Below are 21,493 nucleotides of genomic sequence, written 5' to 3'. Positions count from 1 at the left end.
CACACATCCCTCAGGATGGCTTTCATGCCCAAATTTGATTCTGTAGTCTAGCATCAGACCTTGACGCGTTTCATGAGTATGCCACCAAAGCTCACCAACAGTGGCAAATGGATTTATTCCATACCTTCTATAGCCCCACATGCCGTCCTGTAACTGCAGAGGCTGAAAATTGAACATATGTTTCCCAGACACCTTGGCAGATGGAGATCCAGGGATGTGGTATGTTTAGGTTTTGCCAATTAGCTGAACTCATGCAGGGCTTTGATTTGCCATTGGATAATGTTGGGAGTTGAATAGAACATGGGGGTGGTGGTTATACTGAGGCACCGAGGGGCTCCAGGACCCACCTGTTGTGGCAGCTGCTGGTAGATTTGGTAGATTCCTCAGTGGCCTGGTTCTCTGGTGTGGTGTGGGGCATCAATACTGGAAGTCATTCAGCTCTTCCAATGATTCTGTGGACTATCTAGACTCTGTAATACATCGTTTTGTGCTTAAACTAGCTAGAGGGAGACTCTATAATGTACAATTAAGACCTCTATCTGACGTGCCGATGATCCTGTCTCTGGAAAGACTGTCCTTCATTCGGTGATTATACCCTTCCTTCTTTGCTGATGTCAAAGAGTCTATCATCTCATGAGAGAGTAGTAATAGAGATGATAGTTTTATGAAAATGTCCTTACTTGGAAAAATAAAAAGCTAGCAATCCTTTGTTGATTTTTCCTTTCCCTATTTAAAAAACAAAACAAAAAAATTTATTGGTCTTTGAAATACAAAAGCTTTGTAATACTCTTTTATGAGAACTGTCATCCTTATTCATCCTTTTTAGAGCCTTACACAGGTATGTTTATTCATCTACTTAATACGTATTTGACTAGTTATTATGTGCTTTGAATCATGGTGGTCCCTCATTTATTTTCCTATTTGTAGTTAATCTTCCTTACACTGGCCTTATTCTAGCCTTTGCTGAGTTCTTGTTGATAGAAATGTATGGCTCTTGGCCCAAAAAAAGCTAACATCAATACTAGCCAGTTAGTGTCATAGTGTCATAAAGACATTAGCCTGAGGACAGGATTATGCTTTAAATTAGCTATTGGCCAGGTGGGAATAGATTTGTTTTCCTAACAAACCAGGAAAGATGCAATCATAAAATTGAGGAAAATATTTAGGAAATGCTAAGTGGGTAAATATAGGATTGTAGAAAAGTTCCTTAGTGGGATAGAAAGTAAGGATGGAGATAGAGAAGGGCCTAACACCTGATCCAGGGAAGGGCCAGCCATTCTGTCCCTGGGAATCCCACAAAACATGAGGAGAGTGTGTGACGGAGAAGGGTACCGACCCAGTGGTGGCATTGGTTATTTTGGAAATCTGTCAGGAAAACATCTACATTTTGCTTGTGCCCATCGTGTACCTACCCATGGGGCTTCCCCAAAGTTGGGATTTTTGAGCTCTGGCTGAAGGAGCCATCTGTGGGTAGGTGGAAGAAGTGGACCACTTTCAGCCACACGACCTGAGCTCTTAGAAGCTTCAATTTCTGGAAGATCTTTTTTTTGTGTCTGTACTGTCCTTTCTGCCTATGATTACCCCCTTCTTTCTGGGCTAAGCTTCTCAGATATGAGTCGGGTATATTCCCCCTTGAGAAGGCAAACTGGTGCAGTCACTCTGGAAAACAGTGTGGAGTTTCCTCAAAAAATTGAAAATAGAACTACCCTGTGACCCAGCAATAGCACTACTAGGAATTTATCCAAAGGATACGGGGTGCCGATTCATAGGAGCACATGTACCCCAGACTTTATAGCAGTGCTTTCAACAATAGTCCAATTGTGGAAAGAGCCTAAAGGTCCATCAACTGATGAATGGATAAAGAAGATGCGGTTTATATATACAATGGAATACTGCTTGGCAATGAGAAAGAATGAAATCCTGCCATTTGCAGCAACATGGATTAAACTGGAGGGTATTATGCTAAGTGAAATAAGTCAGTCAGAGAGACAGCATATGTTTTCACTCATATGTGGAACTTGAGAAACTTACCCAAAGACCATGGGAGAAGGGAAGGTGGAAAAAAGTAGTTACAAACAGAAAGGGAGGGAGGCAAACCATAAGAGACTCTTAAATAGAGAGAACAAACTGAGGGTTGATGGGGGGCGGTGGGGGAGAGGGAAAAATGGGCGATGGGCATTGAGTAGGCTACTTGTTGGGATGAGTACTGGGTGTTGTATGTAAATGATAAGTCACGGGAATCTACCCCCAAAACCAAGAGCACACTGTATACACTGTTATGTTCGCCAACTTGACAATAAATTACATTAAAAAAATAAAAAAATTCAATCACAGCAAAAAAAAAAAGGATAGTCCCCTTTGAGAACAGATCAGGTGACCCCCCCCCCCCCCAATTCAGCCTTTGTTTCTTTCCTTTAATGAACTCTTTTCAACTTATTTGATGTCATCAAAGCAGAACATGGTTCCATTCTCTGGGACATGATCCATGCCACTATCACTCCAGACATTGAAGCCCAAGAGAGTAGACTGAGGATGTGCTATGAACTGAGTGTTTGTGTCCCCCTGAAATTTATATGTTGAAATCTGAACTCCCAATGTGATGGTATTAGGAGGTGGGATTTGGGGGGTAACTAGGTTATGATGGTGGAGCTCTCATGAATGGATTTAGTGCCCTTAAAAGACACAAGAGATCTTGCTTCCCCTCTCTCTGCTATCCACCATGTGAGGATACCACAAGAAGATGGTCATCTGAAACCAGGAAGAGAACTCTCAGCAGACACCGAATTGTCAGCACCTTGATCTTGGGCTTTCAGCCTCTGGAACTGTGAGAGTCAAATACTTGTTGTTTAATCCCCCTAATCTGTGGTATTCTGTTATATTCTGGTATTCTGTCAGCAGCCTGAACTAAGACAGGATGTGTGGGATGGTTAATGGCTTTTCAGAGCCATGGAACTGTGGCTACCTGGCTCTTCCTTTTTCCGAACCCAGGTTACCAACAGACCCTCCCAGAAAATTTCCTCCTGGCTAACATTTTCCAGAATTGGTTTTTCTTTCTTGGAATCAAGAATTTGGATTACTCTCCCTTAACTTTATACTTAAGCCATGAAATAGCATAGACTGTTTATCAGTTATCCATTGCTGTGTAAGAAATTACCCCCAAACTTAGTGGCTTAACACAATAATTATTTATTATCTCTTACAGTTTCTATCAGTCAGGGATTCAGGAGCAGCTTTTGGCTCAGGGTCTCTCTTGAGGCTGCGTCATCTGAAGGTTTGACCGGAGGTGGAGGATCCACTTCCACAGTGAACCCATTCATGTGGCTGGCCAGTCAGGGCTGGTTATTGGCCAGGGTCTCACTTCCTTTCCAGAAGGGGCTCTTTACACGTCTTGTTGAGAGTTGTCATAACATGATGGCTGTGTCATTGATTCCTAGATGTTCTGATGAGGTGGTCAGGGGTAAAAACAACTCTGAGCTCTCAGGGCTTGGAACTGTTCTCTGCCAGGCGAGTCAACAACATCCTTCCTCCAAAATTGTTTATGAGTACAGGAGGCTTATTTTAATCTTGCTACTCCTGACTGTTTTGTTCTCTAAAGTAAAATAATCTTAGCAAAACTTGGAGCAATGCTGGTTAATCCTTTTTCATAAGGCTCTGTAAATTTACAGAACTCTTTGGCAATCCTTTTCAGTGGATCCTTACGACAACACCGTAAGGCAAACAGAGCTGGATGCAGTGGTCCTATTTGACAAATGAGAAGACTGAGGCCTATAGCTAACAAGTGGAAGTCAGCCACAGTGGTTAGGGTACAGTATCGGGAATCAGACAGGCCTGGGTTGCAAACCTGAACCTGCCATTTACTAGCTGTGTGACCTTGAGTGGGTTGCTTAACATCTGTCTGCCTCTGTTTCTGCATCCGTAAAATGGGCTAGCAATAGTGCCACAATAATAGTGCCAGTCTTCAGCGTTGTTAGGATTAAACGAAATAGTGTAGAGAAAACACTTAGCATAGTGCCTGGCACTTAAGAAGCACTCAGACGAGGCCAGATTTCGTATCTTAGTAGTTTGCACAATGGGCCGGTTCATTCTCATTGGCAAACACACTCATTGGTGCTTGGAAACCGGAAGAACCGACCAACCTTCCCTCTCCTCCCGCCTGCCTCCCCACGGCCCTTCCATCTCTAGTGTTTGCTCTTCCCTCCCCTTCTTCCTCAGCTATCTTATACTATCTCAATATTTGAAGAATGCGGGGTTGTAAAAATTTATAGGGTTCCCATATACCTATATAGCATCCAATTTACTGCAGGCCTTCAGGAAATTGTGTCCAATGAGTACTTGTTAACTCAATCAAAAATCAAGCCATCCATGTGAATAAATGACTAGCCGCCCAGCTGGCTGAAGCAGCCACACACGCACACACAGGGGAGAGATACTGCCAAGCTCTTTCAGGCTCACCTTTGGAGACCTGTTCATCCCAAGCCCAGACTTTGAGAAGGGACACCTCTGGCCTTCCCAAAAAGCAGCTTTGGTGGTAAGATGGGCGGGTCCCCTCAGACTAAAATAATCCTAGGCATGACAGCCCCTCTCAGCTCAGTTGGCCAAGATACTTCATTATCTTCTTGGATCCTCTTCTGCAGAGAACTGAAGGCTGGGAGGTTCAGTGATCTTCTTCCTAAGTGAAGGCCCTGGGCAGGCTCACATCCAAGTCTCTTTGTTCTAAAGCATGCACTGTGCTGCCACTTGAAAAGGTCTGTCCCAATCCCCACCCTTGTTAGAGCTATATCTCTGGGTTAAGTCTTGCCTCTCCATTAGATCCTTGTTAATAAAACGTGCGAAACACACATTTTATCTGAAAGGGATTCAGCTCTACCTTAATGGCTAAAATTAGTTTTTCAGATCAGATAGCTATCACCTAAGGGTGAGCATTTATCCATCTGAGCATCTTTGGGCGTAAGTGTGAGAGAGAGTAGAGCAGGCTGACGGCTGTCCACCAGAACATATTTCCTTCTTTTTACTCTAAAAGAGTTGTGTTGGGCACCCATTTGTTTCCCAGGATCCCTGGAGTTAGCTGAGGCCGGGTGATGAAGTTCCCACCAGCAGAATGTGGGTGGAGCGACGTAGGGGGCTGCCAGGCCCAGGGCCTGAGGGCAATAAGCATGCCACCTCCGTGTTCCCATTCTCCTTTGTCCTGGCTGCAAACAGACACAGCAGCGGCTGCCCCCGTAAGGATCAGGACCACGTCTTGGGGAATGGAGGGAGCCCGGGTCACTGACTCTCTGCCTGAAGCAGAGCTGCCTCCCGACCAAAGTGCCTCTCTCCGATGTTATATGAGAAAGAAAGAGACTTGGAACTTCTTTAAGCCACTGGGTTACTGTCGGATCTCTTTGTTACAGCAGCCAACCTAGCTGTTAGAATTAAATGAGTCTGCCCACAGCAACTGCTCGGCACAGGTCCTGGCACACAGTAAATGCTCAGTAAATGGTAGTTCCTACTAGGACTGTATTTGTGTCTCAGAACCCTGCATTCTTCTCTGACTCTCTCAGTGGAGAACAAAGGAGTGATTTTCAGAAGGGCTCTGCTGGGCATGGGCTGCCCTGTTCTGGTGACCAAGTGTGGCCGGGAGAGGCATCTGCCCTCCTACTTCATGAAATGCTGAGAGCCTTCAGGCCAGGGCAGTCTGGAAGAGTTGGTTGGGTTTGCCGATATCAGGAGGTGGCTTCTTGGGTCCATGCCCTGGAGACTTCACACCTGGTGGAGGGGCCCCTGTGAGGCAGATGGGAGGCAGTGAGCAGGACACAGTGGACAACACAAGCAGGCTTGTGCGGGAAGCCTCCAGAGGTCCCCAGCAATCACTCAGTAGGACTTGCGGTTGGGTAGAAGTTCTGTAATAGCCAGTGAGGGCAAACACTGGTGAAATATGGATGACACTTGTAGTTGGAAGCCCCTCTATAGACAGGTGAGGCTGAAAAACTTGGGTTTCCTTAAAACAAAATTACCCCAAAGTTAAAGGGTCGGCTATGGTATTTCACCCTTCTTAGGTTTGGGAGGAAGGCTACTACTGTGCTATTAATGTTCTTGTGCTGTTCTTTACTGGCTTGGAACTATCTGGAGTCTCCTCACACCCACCCTGGCCCTATATTTTCAACAGGGTATTTCTTTTTTTTAAAGTTTATTTATTTGTTTTGAGAGGGAGTGAGAGAGCAAGAGTGGGCATGAGTGGGGGAGGGGCAGAGAGAGAGAATCCCAAGCAGGCTCTGCACTGTCAGCAGGGAGCCCCATGTGGGGCTCAAACTCATGAACTGTGAGATCATGACCTGAGCTGAAATCTAGAGTCGGTCACTTAACCTAGGTGCCCCTCAAGAGGATATTTCTATACGTATGTATGTACGTACATGTGTATGTATGTATGTATGTATGAATGCATGCATGCATTTTCAGTTTTTCATTTTGAACAAACTATAATTCAATGATATTTTATCACATGTGTAGATTCCTATCCCACCACCACCTCATCTAAATATCTTTTGCTTCATAGTAGGCATGAGAATGTTTAAAACCTACCATGCAGTGAGGAAGAGTGAGACCCCTGTCATGGGACAGACCTGGTTCGCAAATCCTGGCTTCTGCACTGGGTAGTTATGTGACCCTAGGCAAGAATGTTATCTTTATCTCTCTGAGCCAGTTTCCCCATCTGTAGAATGGGGCTGATAAAAATAGTACCTGCTCCCTGGGTTGTCTCGAAGATCAGAGGAGCTCATTCCCAGCAGAGTATGTGCACTATGTTCTGCTATGATCAGTGCCCTGGTGTTGGTGCCTTCTGACCTTATAACTCAGCATTGTTGATTCAGCTTCTGGGATAATTAATAAGAAAGAAAAAAAAAGTAGGGGAGCCTGCATGTGAGATACTCAGCACAGGGAGGCTACCCTTCTCAGCTCCCCTCCCTAGGGCATTTGCCTGTGATAGCTCCATATCGATGTCCCTGCCTTCAGCCTCGCTGACTCTGTTTCACTGTGCCCCTCCTCAGAGATGCCATGGAAGGGGAGCTCCCCAGAGGCACCTTCCAACTCTTCCTCAGCTTCCCTAATCTTTCCAAGGATCTTTGCAAAAACTCTCCCCTGCTTTGTATATCAGCCTTACCACCTTTCCCCACTACTTACCCCCACATCCTTATTTTTTAATTATACTCAGTGGATGCAACGCATGTCGCGTGTATAACGAGACCATAATATACGGAAGTACATATGTGCAAACCAGGATTTTATTTACGAGGAACTTGGTTGGAGAGAGGTAACTGTACCCATATGGATATCTATTTCTCTGTCTCTATTGGTCTGTCTTATCAGACTGTGAGTTCTTTGAAGGCAAAGATTCTTTATTTGAGTTGTTGAGGCACATTTTGGGCACCCACCCATGCTCAGCTCCCAAGTAATAATCCCACACAAATAATGGCACCTTCCATTGACTGAGCATCTCCTGTGTCCTTGTGACAGTGCCTGAAGCCCTAATTCATTTAACATGCTGCCCAGTAAGTATTAGGATGATCCCCACTTCGTGGATGCAGAAAGTGGGGCTCCACATGATTAAATGACTGGCCAGAACCAGTTCTGTGTTCTCCCCAGAACCATGCACTGTCAACTTTGACATGTTGCCTCTCCACCCATGTCTGCTTGATTAAAAACATGAAGCCCCTTATCCTGCCCTCTGGGATAGTGTGAAATAGTGTTATGCACCTTGGTCTTGTTTATGTCACAGGATCCTGAGGATCCCGCTGATGGGGACTGCCCACTGCCAACCATCTCACTGTAAACAGGACACGTGAGCGAAGGGACCTGCCACCCTTCACTCCTTGTGAGACACTTTTGACTTTTACTTCTCTTTTTATCCCATGTGCTGTCAGTCCCTAAGCCCACCCTGCAGTGCTGTCCTAGGCAAATAGGAGGAAATACATTCATATTTATCTTGTCGAAAGCTGTCTTAGTTGCAGCTACTTCTACATGGGGCATTTAATTTTATTTAATTTTATTTATTTATTTTTTTGGGGGGGGCATTTAATTTTAAACACAGTCTCAGTGAATGCTTACATTATTATTATTATTATTCTCACACTTATTTCCCGTATGGAAAAACCAAGGCTCAAAGAGAGTAAAATTACCTGCCGAACATCACACAACCGGTAGGTTTGGGTTTTGAACCCAGGTCTGGCTCCAGGTCCAGAGCTGTTAAACAAAAGCCTGTCTATTTTCACCATTTTAAGATTCAAAATATATAGAAAGGAAGTCAGTGACTGTCTTGTCTTTTGGCTCCTTGGTTCTCTTTCTCAGAGGCAATATGGTCATTTCTTCAGTGTTCTTCCACAGTTATTCTAAGCATATCAACTAGATATGGGAGTATATGACTTTTTCTCACTTTCCCTACAGTCTTCTGTACTCTGCTTCCTTCACTTAAGAGTGGATCTTGAGATGTTTCCATAATTAGTTTATAGAAACATTTTCATCTTTTTCTATAGTTGCCTAATATTCCGTAATTTCTTGAACAGATGAATGGATATTTAGATATTTCTGCTGTATGGTGAATAGCCTTGAGCTATGTCATTTCGTACACATGTGAGCGTATCTGTAAAAATAAAAACCACTGAAGCCAAGTTTTTGGGTCAAAGGGGATGCGCATTTAAAATTGAGAGTTATTAGAGCGCGTGGCTCTCCGTAATGGTTGCACTGATTTACATTTCCCCAGTGCTTCTTCCTCTGCATGACACTGTCTCAGAACAGGTGCGAAACTTGGAAAGCAGGGTGTGCTGCTGGGACACATTTGTTCTGCCTTGCGTGCCGCAGGCATAGCTAGGCTTTGGGTCTTCTTGTGCTCCACCCTTTCCTCTCCCGGAGGGTCACTCGATGTTACCCCTGCGAGAAGGGGAGACATTTCCTTCGAACCGAAGACACAAGTGTATCTGTTTACAAGTGACTCATGCCTAGAGCATCAGCGAACCCTAAGATGCTTGGCAGACTCCGTGGGAAGCTCATAGATGGTGTTGGTGGTGGAGGCAGGTGGCAGGCTTCAGTTAAATATTAATAATATTAAACATTTACTGTGCGTTTTTTTCAGTGCTGGGAACTGTGCTAAGCACCTTACTTGGATTACCTTGTTGAAGCTTCCGGACAACAGCATCCAACATGCATACTATCATTCTACCCGTTATAAGGATACAGAAATAGAGCTAATGGGATTGAGTAAGTTTTGTAAGACCATATAATTAGCAAATGGCACCGTTGGGATTTGAGCCCTCACTGTTTGATTTCACACTGAATCACTACACTAAACCACAGCTCTTAGGAGAGCAGAGAACAATCTTCCTGACTCCTTCCCTCTCCCATGCTTGGCTTCTACCCTTTCAAGAGATCCTCCACCTTTCCCTGGCCCCGTCTCCGGGTTGTGTTTTCTCTGGAAAGACTCAGCTTGTCCCAGCCCCTTCTCCCTCCACCAGCACATTTGATCCCTTCATTGCCCCAGTCTCCCAGCTTTTAGAAGCCAGCTTCCCACCAGTGCAGTGTTTATATTAATAAACAGTAACAACTACACAGGTCTCCACCGGACCTTAACTTGGCAGAATTTCAGGTGCTGAGGTGAGTCAGTGGGGGAGATCTTTTAGAGACGGGATGAATATGTGTGTGTGTGTGTGTGTGTGTGTGTGCGTGTGTATGTGCATATGGGCATGTGTGTATGTGTGTGTGTGCATATGGGCATGTGTGTGTGCATATGGGCTTGTGTGTGTATGTATGTGTATGCGTGTGGGCATGTATGTGTGTGTGCATATGGACACATGTCCATGTCCACACACGTGTGTGCCTTCTGTACTTGAACATCACATTGTGCGAGCAGCCTCTGGGAGAAGGTTGGCTGACAGGCTGCTGACAGGGTCAGGAGTTAGCTCAGGAAGCTTCTGCCTCTGTGGCAGCGCGGGCTAAGCAAGAGAGTGCTCTGGTTGCTGGCCACAGCCCTCCACCTGCTGGCCTGAGCATCCCAGCAACTGGCAAAGGTGATCTGGGAAGGGCAGAGGGGAGGCCCAGGTCAGCCTCGTGGCAGAGGAGCGGGAGACATGGAAGGAGAAGGTGGTGCTGGGATGCCTCTAACAGCCCCCTGCCTGTCCTCCCTTCAATGATAAAGTTTCACGTGGTGGCTGAGAAAGGCCAGCCATGGAACTTACCGTATGGCATCCGGCAGACGGAGTGCTCGTTGTAAAGTGGGGTCTGCAGTGCCGTCCTCGCAAGATGACAGAGGGTGGACTGAGCTGCGCTGAGCCAAGAGATGATGTCAGCACATATGGCTCAGTGCCTGGCCCAGGACAAGGGCTCAGTAAGTGTCATGATCGCTGTGGCTGTTGTATTTGTTGTTATTTTGTTATGGTTCAATGACTTCAATTCCTTCCCCTGTTAGAGCCACATCCTTCTCCTGCTCCGGAACATTTATGTCTTCTTTCCTTTCCTTTGGTTAATGGGGGATCCAGAAATGCCCAGCTGACCCTCCCGTCCAGTGAAGCCATCAGAAGCCTCGCTGGACACTGACACTGCGAGAGAGAAGGACTCAGGAGGGTAGGCTTGCTGTCGCTGGAGTCTCTGGAGCCCTGAGCCAGGGCCTGAGGAACCAGGAAATCCCCAGCCCTCATCCTGGCCATGAACAGATGGGTGTTTTGATTGATTTCAAGCCAGTGGATTTTGTCTGAGAACAAGTTGTATGCTGGGGAGATCCAGAGACGAAAGGAACACAGACATGCCAGTTGGGGCTTCTCACTGGCGCTGGGGTTCTTCGCTGAGGTAAACGACCCCAGCACTGGGAGCCGCCTCCGCTCACTCTCTCCCTTCCTCCCTTTCCTCCTTCCTGTAGCATCTTCTACAGTCTGGACTTGTCCGGCACCTTCTCCCTGGACTTCTTCTGCACTAGCTGAGACTTCAACTATCTCTGCTGGGACTGAGGGTTTCCTGGGAGGTGGGACTTTTGGTGCTGATACTGGGCAAGTCCTGGGAAGGCCGGGGCAGCTTGGCCACCCTAGCTTTGCCCACCACCACCCAAGTGCTGGCGTGTCTCAGATTTTTCGGCCTCTCCTTCCTCTGCCTCCTCCCCCCATACCTCCTGGCCCCCAGGAAGGCAAAGTTCTCACACTTTCAATAGCTGAGGTCCGTGTAAAAAGCCCTGGGCTCTGATGCCACCCTGGGGAGGCACACACGACTCTCCTTGCACAAAGAGAGGCTCTGATCCCTGCAGAGAAATGTCTGACGGGCTGGGGGAGGCAGTGCCATGCAGTGGAAAGTGGCTGAGGTCGGAGACACCCTGGTCTCCAATCCTGGGACCATCACATCCTGGCAGTGGGACCCTGGACAGGTCGCTCTGGGTCCTGCACACCTCCAGGAGGTGTCTGGTCCTCAACAGAATCTGAGTGCCATTTGCACAGAATGCGGTGCAAATGGTGGGGCCTTTCAGCTTGTGCAATGTGACTGATCTGAACCGCTTTATCTCAGAGTCCGTTTCCTCAGCTTCATCAAAAGACGATAAGACCTACTTCATGGAGCTGCAGAGAGAATTCAACAAGATAACGTGTTAGCAGGTGCTTGATAAGCACAAGCTCTTCCTTTAAAACTCCTTATGTAGGCACGGCACAGTGGTGAAGACTGGGCTTTGGTCGATTGCTAGAGTTCGAGCTGTGTGATGCTGTGCAAGGTAATCAACCTTTCTGGGCCTCATAGTCGGTGGCATAAAATGAGGATGACGGTAGTACATACTTCACGAGGCTGGGCTGTTGGATGGATTTCATGAGACATCCTGGGAACAGCTTTATTGCGGCGTCTGCATCTAAAAAGGGCCCAGAGTAAGTGAGTGTGACTGCTCTTTGGAAGACCTTATTCTTTCCTTCCCACTCTCCCTCCCCTCTTTCCTCCTTTGACCCTCTGGGTTTTTCTGGACAAGGCAAAATCCTTTTATGTGCCTTCTCACTGCCCCCCCAACAAGGGTGACAGTTGGGGATGCAGCGGGAGTGGGCCTTCCTAGCACGTGTTTACTGAAGGTGTGCCAGGCAAGGCCCTTGCTGGAGGCCACGGAAGCACAGGGAGAGGAAGACATAGCCTCTGGCTTCGGGGTTCTCAAATGCAGCCTTGATGGGCCACATGAGGGGGCCTCAGGGGACAGAGGTGCTGGGAGGGCACTCCCTGAAAGGAGAGACCTTCACCTACAGGAAGCCAGAAAGACTTGAAAGTGGCCAGGATTCCTGTGCTAGGTAGAAACTTCTACAAGGGCGTTCACGCTCTCCTCCGCTGCCTGAGCTTCTGAGGCCTTTGAGGAACTTATTGCCAGAGGCCAAGGGCAGATGATAGGGGTGAAAGATGCCATCATGAATAACGCGGGTCAGTAGTTCTCAATCCTGGCGGCACAGTGAATGTTTCCGGAGGACTACAGATTTTGATTTAAATGGTTTTAAGTGGGGCCTAAACATTTCCTACTTCAGCTTTTAACGAAGAAAAAATTCGCATCTACAGATAAGTTAAAGAAGAGTACAAAGAACATCTAGTGCCTTTCACTTATATTTGCCACACGTACCAATCGCTCTTTCCTTATATGTGTGTATATACATAGGTATATATGTGTGTATGTGTGTGTGTGTGTGTATATACACACACATATATGTATTATATATACATATATGTTATATATACATGTATAATATATATGCATATATGTTATATATATACATATATATGCATATATACATAAGTGTACCTTAAAAATATCTGGATCATTGGAGTATAAGTTGTCGACATCATAATACTTCCCCTTAAATACGTCCACACTTGCGCAATACTTCCGCAAAGATATTTTCTTACATAACTGTAATACCATATTATACTTGAGAAATGTAGTAGTGAGATAATAATGTTTAATATACATACCGACCATATTCAATTTACCCTGTTGTCTCCAGAAAGTCCTTTGTAGCTCCCCCCACCCCTCATTCAAGGATCATTCATTTCTAGTCTCTTTGTTGTCCCTGAATCTGGAATAGTTCTCTCCAATTTTCTTTGTCTTTGTTGACATTGACATTTTTGAAGAGTCTATGCCATTTCTGTTGTGGCACATTCTATATTCCACAATCTCTCTGATCATTTCCTCGGAATGAATTCGGGTTATACACCGTGGTAAGAACACTGCATGGGCGGGGTGTGCTTCCCATTGGGAACCATTTCATGTCAGTTGGTCCTGCTGTGAGTCATGCTAAGTTCATCATTTGTTTAACTGGTGTCTGCCATATTTCTCCATTGTAAGTAATTTGTAATGGTAATTAATTGTAATTATAATTGTAATTGTAATTAATAAGTAATCTGAGGGGATTATATTTTGGTTGTGTGAATATCTTATCAACCTCTTACCCAATGTTAACACGGTACACCGATGATCCTTGGTCAAGCAGATGATAACACTGTAATATGATGAATGATTATTTTCGAATTCTATTTTTCCATATACTTCATGGGCAGACTTTGTTTTGTAAAGTGTCTCCACCGTTTGAGTGTCATTATGAATTCAAAGATTTTTTTTGATTGAATATCTCATAATTCATGACAAATATTGAAGCTCAAATTGTTCCAAATTTGGCCAGTGGGAGCCCCTTCAAGTTGGCTCCTGGGTTCCTCTGATGTGTCTTCATTAGAGTTTAAGCACTTTCTGAATTTTCAGTATATCCTGAGGTTGTAAGCTCACCTTGTACTTTCTCTGCTGTAGCACTGAATCAGGCATTTCTTCCAGGAGCCCTACCTGGTTCCTTTTAAAAGAGAATGGTTTTTAAAAACCAAGATCTGGGGACTCAGTGTACTCATTATTGTTGGGATATTGTTATTTCTAGGCCTTTTCAGTGGACTGAGTGTGGAAATGCTTTTCTTTATTTTTATTTTTTTAAAGTTTTTTTTAAAAAAAATGTTTATTTAGTTTTGACAGAGAGACAGAGCACAAGTAGGGAGGGGCAGAGAGAGAGAGGGAGACACAGAATCTGAAGGAGGCTCCAGGCTCCGAGCTGTCAGCACAGAGCCCGACGCGAGGTTGGAACTCATGAACCTCGAGATCATGACCTGAGTTGAAGTCAGGCACTCTTGTGCCACCCAGGTGCCCCTTTATTTTTATTTTTTAAAACAGTATTTATTTATTTTGTGGGGGGAGGGGCAGAGAGAGAGAGAGAGAGAGAGAGAGAGAATCCCAAGCAGGCTCCACGCTGTCAGTGCATAGTTCAACGTGGGGCTCAATCCCATGAACGCTGAGATTATGACCTGCGCCAAAATCAAGAGTTGGATGGTTAACTGACTGAGACACCCAGGCGCCCCTAAATGTACTTAAAAAAATCTTTTTTTAAATATTTATTTCTGAGAGGTGGGGAGGGGGGGAGAGAGAGAGAGAGAGAGAGAGAGAGAGAGAGAGAGAGACTGTCAAGCAGGCTCCACGCTGTTCAGCTCAGAACCCAACGCAGGGCTTCAACTCATGAACTGTGAGATCATGACCTGAGCTGAAATAAAGAGTCAGATGCTTAACTGACTGAGCCACCCAGGCGCCCCTAAAAAAAACAAATCTTGAATTCACTCTGGTACTTCCAATTCAAATCGAACACCACAGGGTCTTCCTTCCTCTCCTTCCCACATTTCATCTTGACATTTCCTTTCTCACACAGCAAGAACGTGCTTCTCAATAATGTCACTGTACTTACCAATTGTCTCTATCCTGCAATGTACACAAAGTAGTTTTAGAATTACACCTCCAGAGGGGTGGTTATTGCCTGGGTGGTTCAGTCGGTTAATCGTCTGACTTTGGCTCAGGTCATGATCTCAAGGCTCAGGTCATGATCTCATGGTTTGTGAGTTTGAACCCCTCATCGGGCTTGCTGTTGTCAGCACAGAGCCCACTTGGATCGTCTGTCCCCCTCTCTCTCTGCCCCTCCCCTGCTCACTCCCTCTCTCTCTCTCTCAAAAATAAACATTAAAAAAAATAAATTACTGCATCAGAAATAACACTAACGACAAGTCTACTAAGTCAGATATGAGCCTTCTGTGTAGTTCTTTTTTCTCTCTAGAATATACCCATTAAGTATAGAGTCAGGGTACTATGGCCCAAGTTACTTGAATGTTTTTTTTTCCTACAGGATTTTATATAGAGTTAGCTGTTGATTTAATTTTATTTTCGAAACATGTAAAATATTTAAATGATTGAAAAACAAAAGTATATTAAAAGGCATATACGTGGAGAAGTCTCATCCTTAACACCTTCCACTGCATTCCCACCACCTCCTGCAGATAACTGCTTTCATTAGGTTCTATTTCCGCTTCCTGACATTGTTGTTGCTGTTTTAAAATAGCATTGATCCAGCTGCAGAGGAAAAGGGGATTTTAGCTAAAGAAACCAGGTGAATCTCCCTTATGGTCTGGATTAAAAGAGGATAGTACAAAATGGCAGATAAAGTACTAGTTGGAAATGGGAGTGGGGAGACTGGGGGGGGGCATACAAGACAGAAGCCATGGAAGCAGGGAGTCCTTCAGGCTAGAGAGTCTCAGATAGATGACCCTAAAGACAATTGCCTGGGGGCTAATCTTGTAGGAAGTGAGTACTTTCTGAATCAGGGATACCTCCCCTCAAAGTGATGGAAGCAGGTGATTTCATGAGCCCTGCCCTCAGGAATAAAAGCAAAGAGGATTGGAAGCATGAACCAAGGATTATGACTTCACTCGGGCTCTTAGGGAGAGAGGTGACAGGGGACAAAAGCGGGACAGCTGTCAACAAGAGAAACAGCAGGCTGGGTCCCAAAAGAGCTGACCTGGGATTCAGAAGCAGCTATGGAGGTTAGGTTTGTGTACAATGACCCACCCCCCCACCTCTCCGGGTCCCCTATATGACGTGGGGCAAGGGCTGAATCCAGCTGCGTGTCCCTGTTTGTAAGAACAAAGGTGGAGGGGTCCAGTGTGTTGAATGAGTCATGGGTTTTGAACACTAAGAGGAATCCTATTTATCTCTGTTGAGCATATGCAAAGATTAAGGCAAACATTGCTTAGAGAAAAATGATCTGCTGTTCAGGGCTGAAGTCACCCTGAGGGCAGTGCTTGCCTAATGACTATTTTACCTCCTTCTTCTCCAGTGAGGAAAATGGTCTTCCGCTTGGAAAGGGTAGGGTAAACATTGCAAGGAGGAGATTGAAGTCAAGGACAGGTGAGGAAGCAGGAAAGTCAGCCCAAGCAGCTGTAATGAACTTGGAGCCCTAAACCTGATGAATTACATCCTGCAGTCCTGGAGGGATTTGACATGTGATTTCAGAGCTGCTGTCATTAATCTTTGATAAATTATAGAGGAGGGGATTTGTGCTCAGAGACAAGAGATGGGCAAATGTGCTCTTGACATTCAAAAAAGGGAAAAGAGTATGTTCTGGAAGTTACAGTGAAGTGTGCTGGGCTGTTCTCACCAGTACGGTTACGGGAAGGTGTGTGCATCTTCAGGAAAGTTGGTTTTGAGTCCCAGCTCCAATCCTGGACTAGGATGGGACCAAGGCAGAAATTTGGAGGTTAGCTCCTCATTTTCAGGACCCGGGTTGCCCACAAAGGGTCAAATCAGGGAGAAGAAGGACAGTTTGGGGATGTTCTCATGGCCCCTTGGATAGTGATACCTGATTTACCACGGTGCACCTCCAGCAGCCATGTCTGTCTGTCTCAGCTTGGTTTTCCCAGAAGCAGACCCTGAGATGAGGGAGTGGGTAGAGGTATTAGAAAGTGTTCCCAGGAGATATCAGTAGGGGTGTGGGGAAGTGGGACAAGGGGAGTAGGCCTACGGTTAAGTAACTTGAATTTAAATTAAAAAAAAAAAAAAAAAAAGTGAAGGCCTGGGGTAACTTTGGGTCAACCCCACAGGGGAATTCAATAATAATAATAATAATTAATAATGCAGGTATCACTTCCTTGTCTTGATCCTAAAGGGGACTGAAGTTTCTTTACTCCTATATTATCACCGATTGTTTACGGGATGCCCTAGGGGGATGTGAATCTCCAGGGACGTGGTAGCCTACAATAGCTCTCTGACAAAGAGACTGGGTGCTGGCTGACTCAGGAGGGTGCCTACTAGGAGCTGGTCGGGGCACAGAGGGTAAGCGGGTGGGTGCTGACTGCCTTCACACACTGCCCAGACCCACAGCCCTGGCCCAGCTAACCAAGCCTGGGGACAGCACCCTGTCTAAGGTTAGCCAATCAGATTCCCTCTCCTGAGAGCCTGGAGCAGGGCCCAAGATCTGCAGGTGGAGTCTGGGCTTTGTGCGGCAGCCGTGCTCCTCCATTTGGGCTCCAGGGACATTTGTCATGGAGTCTGACTTCTCCGCATCCTTTGAATACCGTTCTAAAACTCGCTGGAGGTCTTGATGTATGGGAGCTGCTGGCCCGAGGCAGGACCAGAGAGCTAAAAATTTGAGCATCCTTTGTAGCTGGGACCGGGCATGGGACTCAGGCTGCACCAGTTGGGAGAACCTATATGGTACTTCTGTTTGGGAGCAAACACAAAACTCTGAATGGTGTCTGTATTTTACTGGTGCTGCTGACAGCCCAGGCTTCTCATTTTGGAGATATTATGTCAAATTCCTGACATAGAGGTGGGAGCAGCACAGTTTCAGATGGGTGGAGTTCCTGGCATCCAGTGCCAAGCTATTTCTTTTTTAGGGGGGACGCATTAAATGTGACAGACTGAGGAATGTTGTGGGCATTGGCTCCTAGGAGTCCAGAGAGGCATTTGGCCAAGTGTCCTGGCCATCCCAGTGGACAGATGGTGGAAAAATGAGGAACGAATCACTAGTTCAATCACAGCAAAGGGAAAAGGTGGCTAATATGTCAATACTGGCTGGAAAGAGGTCTCTAGTGACATACCACAGGGATCTCTGTTAGTCCCGTGCATTCTACATTGTTATCAATACCTTGGATAACGACACTACAGGTAACAGAAAGCTAAGAGAACTGGAAGAAGCATCAGGTCCCAGAATAAGTTTTCAAGATGATCTTGATATCCTAGAAAACTAGGAATGAAAATAAAACTTAATCGAATATGCATTAGTTCTATACTGAGTTAAGACCAAAAAAAAAAAAAAAAAAAAAAAGCAATTGCATAATGATACTTGAAAATGGTGGGTGGAGAAAAAAACTTCAGAGGGAGAAGGAGGAAGTATTCCTCTTTACATATTTACACCCCACTTATTCCACAAAGGATCTTAGGGAACTTGCAAAACTACACGAAGTAGAAAAGAGCTAAAACATAGTTGAGAGAATTGCAGTAGGAGTTAAAAGTAGCAAAATAGTAAAAGCACAGTTCAGACCGATCCCCAGATGTGCACATCACCCCATCCTGTAGATGTGACAAGTCACGCGTCGAGCTCCCTTGTGGCTGAGGCAAAGAGGGAAAACTTGATTTGTTTGAGATTTTCTAGCACACATAAAAGACAAACAAACCATTTATTCAGTAGAAGCACTGCTTTTTCTCTATAGTCAGACCTGAGAGAAAGATCTCTTCTGGGTCCTTATAAAAAGAGCACCTCGTGAAGCAGGGGATGGAGTCCTCAAAAGGCAGGATATCAAAGCGAATTCAGTGAAAGCAATTCTCCATGGAGCCAGGAAAATGTCTCAGCAACAGACCTAGAACGGTGTCTACCTCTCCAACTCAGTGTTTCTGAACTCGTCCTCATTATCGCTTCCCAGGGAGGTTGCGGGGGGGGGGGGTGGGGAGGGGGGGAAGGCGCAATCTCACTTCATCTCATTTCATTTCTCCCTCCCCTACATAAATTAAATGCTAAGTCGTAACATTTACTGGGTAGAGTTGAACTTAGGATCATAAAGCTTTGAAATATCTAAGGTTTTTTGCTACCCTCCCTAACACCTGATTTCCACCCTCTTGGGCCCCTTCTGACCCTGAGAATGCACGTTCTACTAGGGTGGAGGACTACTTGTCCTTCACAATCCTCAACACTCAACTTGATCAAGGTTCACGCTCTCTAGAAAGTTTCTGGATTTGGTGAACTGCCCCTCCTGGTGCAGGTTTTGTTGTTGTTGTTTAACCAATTTGACTCACTGTTGCACAACTGGGAAGTGGCTTTATTTTTCTCCATCTCTCGTTTTCAAGCTCTCCGTTGGAGTTCTCTTCCTCACCCTTTGACACTGCCTCAGGCAGAGCCTCTGTAGCTTTGGGCCACCATCAGGTATAATAACTAGCCTTATTTTGGCTGCTTCAGCTCTCCTTCAGGCTTCAAAAGGTCAAGCTCAGGCTAAATCAAAACTTCAATCTCACACCAAACCCCAGGCTTCTCCCCGCCCCGTGCCTCCCCTCCTGCTTGAGCTAGGGACCTGCCTATGGGAGGGGACATTGTCTGCTTTTTACCACTTTCTCTCCCATCTCGCCTGTCCTCCTGGGCCTCCCTTTTGTGTGGAGCACTCCCCTGGAGGAGGGGCACATTCTGCAGAGGACTTGCTGCTGGGTTGTCACACCCGATGATGAGAGGGAAGCCACCCCCATGTCCTCTCTGTTCCTCTGCCACTGCTGGCCTCTCCAAACAGCTTCCTACACTCCGTTATAGTTCTCTGGGAAAGAAGCAGGCCTTAGCCTCCCTGTTCCAGAGCCTGGGAGCAAGGACAAGGATGCTCCTCAAGCTTCTGTCCAGTGGGAACAGCATGTTGGCCTACTGGTTTCTCTGGTTCAACCAGTGTCCAGCTGGGCATTGAGCTCATTCTCCCCTTTTGAAGGCCTGCCACCCTCCAGGTGCTTCCCCGAGACCCCTGTGCTTTGCTTGAGGGCCGGAAGAAGCGTCTCCCTCCCTTCCTTCATGGCAAAGGGAGGGCTGGGGAAATATCCCAGCCTTTTTCACTAGACTAACAACTCTCTACTCCTAGAAATGCCCCTACTTCGGGGTACCTGGGTGGCTCAGTTGGTTGAGCATCCAACCCTTGATTTTGGCTCAGGTCGTGATCTCATGGTTCTTGAGTGCGAGCCCCACATCGGGCTCTGTGCTGTGCGTGTGGAGCCTACTTGGGATTCTCTCTCTCCCTCTCTCTCTGTTCCTCCCCCACTTGTGCTCATGCTCTCTCTCTCTCAAAAATAAATAAGCTTAAAAAAAAGAAATGCCCCTACTTCAATGGATGCTCTCTGAACTTCTCATGTTCTCTTGTGGTGCTGGAGGTGGGATGGCAGGCCTGAATCATTCACCTTTGAATAAATCCTGCAGGTATGTTCTGATGCCTTCCTCTTTAGAGTGTGGGGGACACTTTTGCTACTGTCCTCCCCTTTGGAGGCAGTGGCAGAAATTCTGAGACTGGAAAAGTCCCATCGAATACCCCACTGAGTTTTCAAACTTCCTCGTTGGCCAGAACCCCTTCCTAGGACCTGCTTGCCAAGCTTGTTTAACCTCTAGCTCGGGGCAACCCCTTCCAGTGGTCACAGGCTGTGGCCACAGCCCCTCCTGGCTCAGCGATTGCTCCAGACCCTGCCTTTCCACAATTTCCCAGAAAGTATCTCTCCTCACTTCCTCTCTGCTGCTGGTAAGGTTAATTTCATAGCACCTCCCCCATTTTGCTGTGCACTCCAAGCGAGTTCCTTTTGTTAGGAACAAAACAGGGGAGAATTCAGAGGCTTACTTCTCCTGCACCCCCCTGAGGTTGGCCCAGCAGCTCAGTTGACCTCTTCTGATTGGGATGATGAGTGAGGAGGAGAATGGGAAGGAGCTGAATGGGAAGGGCTCATGAAGGAGAAGTGGGGAGAAAGGAGGTGGGGAAGCAGGTGGGGGGGGTGGTAAGAGGTGTGGGCTGGAGCTTGGAGGAAGGAGAGACATGGTCTGTGCTTGTTTTTAGGTTCTGTGGTTTTATTTATTTATTTATTTATTTATTTATGAGAGAGAGAGAGAGAGAGAGAGAGAGAGAGAAGGGTGAAGGGCAGAGAGAGGTGGACAGAATCCCAATCAGGCTCCACACCACCAGCATAGAGCTTGACGTGGGGTTCGATCCCACGAACCGTGAGATCATGACCTGAGCCAAAATGGAGAGTCAGATGCTCAGCAGACTGAGCCACCCAGGTGCCTTGAGACTCTGTGGCTTCTGAACCACACCGGGCAGCAGAGCCTCCGAGCTTCCAGCCCCCATTTCCCAGAAAAGGGAATCCACAGGGCGACATGTCTGAATTCTGAGTGGGCCACCTAGAGAGAGGAATGACTTTTCTCTAGTGGTGAGCCTGTGGCCAGGTAGTGAGAAAGGTTGGGTAAGGACAACTCCAGCCACGTTTTAGTTTCATGAGAGGCCCATTAATTCGTCCTATAGGCTTTGCTCCGTGGCGCCCACAGCGTTTTGTTTCTCACCCTTGTTGTGTGTCCGCTGAGGTCCAGCTGTAGCTCTGCTCCATGATTTCTTCTCTGGGGGACCACAGCTATGGGATAAGGCACTAAAACGTTCCTGGTCTTCATGACAGCAGGGGGAAGGA

This window comes from Leopardus geoffroyi, chromosome B2 (assembly GCF_018350155.1).
Source record: "Leopardus geoffroyi isolate Oge1 chromosome B2, O.geoffroyi_Oge1_pat1.0, whole genome shotgun sequence".
Classification (NCBI taxonomy): domain Eukaryota; kingdom Metazoa; phylum Chordata; class Mammalia; order Carnivora; family Felidae; genus Leopardus; species Leopardus geoffroyi.
Note: the sequence above shows the minus strand (reverse complement) of the source record.